The following is a 5,353-nucleotide window of genomic DNA, read 5'->3' on the forward strand; positions in this document are numbered from 1 at the left end:
TGGAGGCGGCTGAGGTCACGGCACCAGAACCGAGGCGCGACCTCACCTCCACATAGAGACGTCCCAGGTCATGGTTTCTAAGAATCCATAGAAAGAGAAAGCATTCACCAATTAACCGATCCCATGTGTGTGTATATATGTGTGTGTGTGTGTGTGTGTGTGTGTGTGTGTGTGTGTGTGTGTGTGTGTGTGTGTGTGTGTGTGATTGGGTTACGGATGGACCGGAGCAGCTTCACTTCTTTTTTTAGATCCCTTTCAACAAAACGGCGCCTTTAAAATGGGTCACCGATAATTTGTGATGTCGGAAGCTTTAAAAGCAAAAACAAAAGGCAATGAATCTATGGGGCGGAGGAAAGATAACACCCCCCCGCCCCCCAACCCCAACCCCACACCGACAAGATGAAGGGGTCAGGACTGACTATTGTTCCCTCATTGAAGCCTTAAAGTCGTGCCATTCCTCAAGCGGCGCTAACAATGAGCGAAGCCATTCTTTACCTGTCCACGTGGCTTTTTCGTCTACATAGCGATTTATTAAGAACTCAGCTCCCCTGGAAAAAGAAAGAGCAGTCGACTTTATTCATGTTGGAAGTTTTATATCAAAACTCCAAAGCGTCCTCGTTGGTTTCTCACGCCGCAAAAACTTCTGAGCTTTTTCTTTGACGTAGAAAATAGAAAGAGGTAAGTGGGAATTAAAACACCCTCTGTGTGATAGATTAGGGTCGTACCTTTTAGTTGATTACATCCCTCCAACCATTTAGAGGTGAACGGCACACACATCCATCTCCACGCCGACGCAGTAGAACCAGATATTGTGTCGCGCGACATTGGCCGCTTGTTGCACAGTTCAGAGTAAATCCTCAGGAGCGTTTTTTTTTTTTTTTTCAAAAGAAAAACATCCGACAGACGCGTCGGAAATCAGAAGAACGAAAATCCAAAATCATATCGCAGAAGCAAAGCTTGAGATAACGTGACATTTCATGGAATAATCAATAAAACTTTTAAGAGGAAACTCTCGGCTCCTGCAACCGCCGGAAGAGTTAATGTATATTTAATGTGTGGTTTGAAGATGCTGGACAAAGAATACAAAGGGAGGCTGTGGCTGAGGTCAAAGGTCAGATGCACTGGAAAGATTTGCCTCCAGGAACAAAAAAATATTAACATAAGATAAAAAATATTAAGATGTCAGAGGAACTTTGGTGTCGTGAAACAGGACATAAAAGTAGCAGCAGGTTAGCAGCAGGTTAGCATTGTTTACTGTAAACAATGCTAACCTTCGCGAAGCATCTCCTAGCTGGAGCCTTCTTTTTATTGCATGACGTGAGAATAAAAAGTAGAAGATCCTGTTACCCAAAATGAAAAAAAAAAATATATATATATATATAGTTCCCTAAATGTGAACTCATCATCTAACAGAAATGTAATCCAGGGGTCGAAATAAGTTGAAGAAATTCATCAGTTAAATTTATCCTGAATGAATGTTTGTGTTTTTTAATATAACCGATTGCACGACTGTCCGTCACCGTCTGACCTCATTGGATGACCCGACGTGACCCTCACACCATAAAGACTCCTAAAGTAGGTGCGCTAAGTCAAGGTGGGGCTAAAAGGGTAGAGATATTTGCCACAGGGGCCTCGTTTAATTATTTATGTAAGTTTAACCACAAGTCTAGCAATGATCAATATAATGATCAATATACTTAAAGGTATATTGATGTTCTGCAGACGGGAACGTTGAAGGAACGACTAGAGATACAAACAACCTTAGAAATAAAATTAAAGAAATTTAAAAAAGAATTCCCTTTTGATTGATGGTGCATTCAGGATTACATTAATCTGACAGAGCCAATAATATAAAAAACACAAACAAACAACTGGAATGTATTTATATTGTGAGACGGTTTTTTAAAATATTCAGGACAGTTAATCAATCAGAATATTAATGAGATCGGATGAGCGAAGTTTTCATTCAAACATCGGCGACTGAAGGTGAAGCGAAACCGTTTTGCGGAACAACAACTAAACGGTGGAGAAGAAGAGGAGCATGCAGCTCAGGTGTGGAGGCGGACAGTCGCACTGGAAATCACACGGTGGGTTTTGACAGCCTACAGACGCTTCTCCCGGAAGCTGCAGGGGCTTCTTTTTTTTTTTTACTTCGACACCTAAACATGCAGGAAAGGAGAGTTTGGTCCAAAATGGTCTCGATTTGATTCACGCTGGAACAAAAAGATTTTTTTTTTTACCTGACATATAGCTTAGCAAACGTGATTTTTTATTTTTTTTTTGAAATGCAAATAAGAATAAATCACAAGTTGGTTTTATTCTCACTGCAGAAACGGTTGTGGACAAAGAAAAGACAATGGAACAGAGTAAATCCTGGTCTAATTATGTACACATGGCTGTAAGGAGAATTGAATGGGGCTGAAAACCCCTGGAATCTACTGGCTGTTTCTTTTTAATCCACACTTTATCAGTGCTGGAGTCACGGCTAACTGCTTCCCTATTACTCCCCCATTATTTGTTGCCATACTGTGGCATTTTCACAAAACCCTTACTTCACTGAAAGAACCCGATGGCCCCCAATTGAAAGCATGTTAAAAAGGTCAAACATCCAAATAAATGTCAGCGGTGCCAACGTCTTACCCCTGTTACATAAACGCTCAGGGAGAACGGCGGCGAGAGCCCCCGATTGGACGGATTCGTGTAAAAGAGAAGGCGGTTTTCTTAGAGAGTTTTGGAAATGACGACAACGACGAGAGCAGAACCAACCGCCAAACCTCGCCGGGAGCGGATCCAGCGTCACGGTGGGTCGCAACACGTTTATCAGGGCAAAGTTCAGGTGGAAGACAAAAGAAAAAGCTTTTTTCAGTCACATTAAATGATGAATAATAGGGTTCCTAGAGAAACGGTCACAGGAAGTAACGTCTGATTAATCTGGTTTATTAATTTAGGACCGACTTTTCTTGAAGTGGATCTCGGTAATCGGACAGGGACATGCATCTCACTCCAGGAGGAGAGGCTGATTTGAATGATCTTTGTTAGAATAAGTCAATAGCGCGAGTATATCGGTTCATTTTATTCACGCGTTCCATTCATCCATTCTATTCGTTATCAGGGTCACGGACGACTTGAAGTCTATTGGAGAGGGAGCAGGAAGGCATGTGACCTCCCGAGTATATACAGCCGACCTTGTCTCCGGGGAGGGTGTAGGAGAGGTTGATGTACAGCAAAGTGAAAAATCTCATTCTAACTGCGAAACAGCAAAGAGAGAGGAAGAAATAGGCTGTATTTAATGAATACTGTTGAAAGAAGCATTAATATATGATATATGCACATATTAAAAGATGATCAGGATTATTCATTCACATGCACAGCAACAGCTTCTTTGCGAGACTCACCAGAATGACGGCGAGTAAATGAAGCAGACATTGGGAGAATTAAAAATACGGTGAGAATTAAAAACTATGTTGGTTAAAAATGAGTTCAAATCCTGTTGAAATCCTAACATCTATTATGGTTGCAGGATAATGAGGGAGTAAATGGTGTGGGGTAATAGATGAATGGGTTAAATGTAATGGAAAATGAAAGGTCCATGTAGCACAAGCCTTTTTTGCAATTTTATTGTTTTCTGCAACGCCGTCCTTGACCTCCAGACGGACGCGACTGCAGACGCTCGACAACGTTTCTGAATCAAAATGAATCCGGTCTAACTGATGTCGTATCCATCCGCCAACACGTGGTAAAGAACGAGATCCGGTCTAACAGATGTCGTATCCATCCGCCAACACGTGGTAAAGAACGAGATCCGGTCTAACAGATGTCGTATCCATCCGCCAACACGTGGTAAAGTACGAGATCCGGTCTCACTGATGTCGTATCCATCCGCCAACCAGCGCTGGTGTCCTGAAGGGTGGCTCGTGTCTCATATTTTCACACGTATGTTGAACAGCTTGTATCTTGAGGCACTAATTAATGTAGCGTTCTTTTTTTTTTATTAATGCTCACTATTTTGTTCTTACAGGGGAGAAATAAACAAAGCTGCTCAAATTAAATGAAACCTTTTTACTGTGTAGAGAGTTTTCCATAAGGAATAGTAAAAAAAAATAACAGCAGAGTTAAATAAATATTATTACTATTATTATATAGGAGCAGGTTGAGGTATGAATCATTTGATTAATTTAAATTATGTTTATCTCCATCCTGGTTGGCACACAGTGAAAACACCTGCTATTTAACTGCATCTCTCCAGTGTTTTCTGCAGCATCCCAAGATTCCACATCAATATCGTGAGTCAAAAGCGTCTCCGGAGCGGCGGTGAAAAAAAAAAAAAACCAAGCCTCAAGCCACAGAGGTGCAGAACCTCCCACACACTGGGCAACAGCTTGATTTGACTGATTAACTGCTCTGCTCATCTCCTTGGTCTCCTTGATATTAGAGGAAAGTAATAAATGCTGATGCCTCTGGGGTGATTTGGTAAAGATACACCGGGCGAAACTGGAATAAAACGCCTACAAATGGAGGATGGAGCCTCCTGGATGCAGGAGCACAGTGTGGTCGTTTGCACCGACGAGCACCGATGACCCTCTGCAAGTCGCTGTCAAACCAAGTGGCTGTCGAATGCTAATACATGCTTGATTTCAAAAACACACACACACACACACACACACACATACACACACACGCACCAGGGAGAAAAAATGTAAATGAGTTCAAACACTTGGAAATAATTGCTTTTAACAGAAATGGTTTTCCCGAAGTGTTTCCAAACCCCTGTAGTAAAATCTCTTCTGCTTTCTTGTCATGTCATTGTAAACTGATTTTGTTCATACCTTATTTATAAATGCTGTTTCACGTTATACGTTTAAATATTAATGCGTAAATGCAACATATCCAACAGACTAACTAATTTCATGCCCGTAACAGAACAGCACAATTTCCATCCTTCTTACACTGCCGTCAAATATCAGTCGGTGTGTTTCTTTATTCACACGAAAACTAATTCCGGTTTAAACTCACAAAAGTAAAGAAGCATTTGAAGCTATTTGTAGCCTGAGAACCAGACACCAAGAACATTTCCAATCAGTCATTTCAAAGGAAGATGTCAGAGGTTGTAATTTTCTGAAAGGCGTTTATCGCAATATTTGCAAGTTTGTGATAAACAAAATAAACAGCACACCTATTAATGAGATAATACATTATGCTCTGTTGAATTATTCATGAAGTCCACATAATCAAGACTCCCTGGATGCGTGATGGTTAGGATTTGGTGGGGGGGTTCTGCAGGTGACGACTAGGGGAACTCGGGTGAACGTACAAAAATCTATTCTTAATGGAAAGAGGTGATGATAGCAGGTGG

This window comes from Antennarius striatus, chromosome 15 (assembly GCF_040054535.1).
Source record: "Antennarius striatus isolate MH-2024 chromosome 15, ASM4005453v1, whole genome shotgun sequence".
NCBI classification, from domain to species: domain Eukaryota; kingdom Metazoa; phylum Chordata; class Actinopteri; order Lophiiformes; family Antennariidae; genus Antennarius; species Antennarius striatus.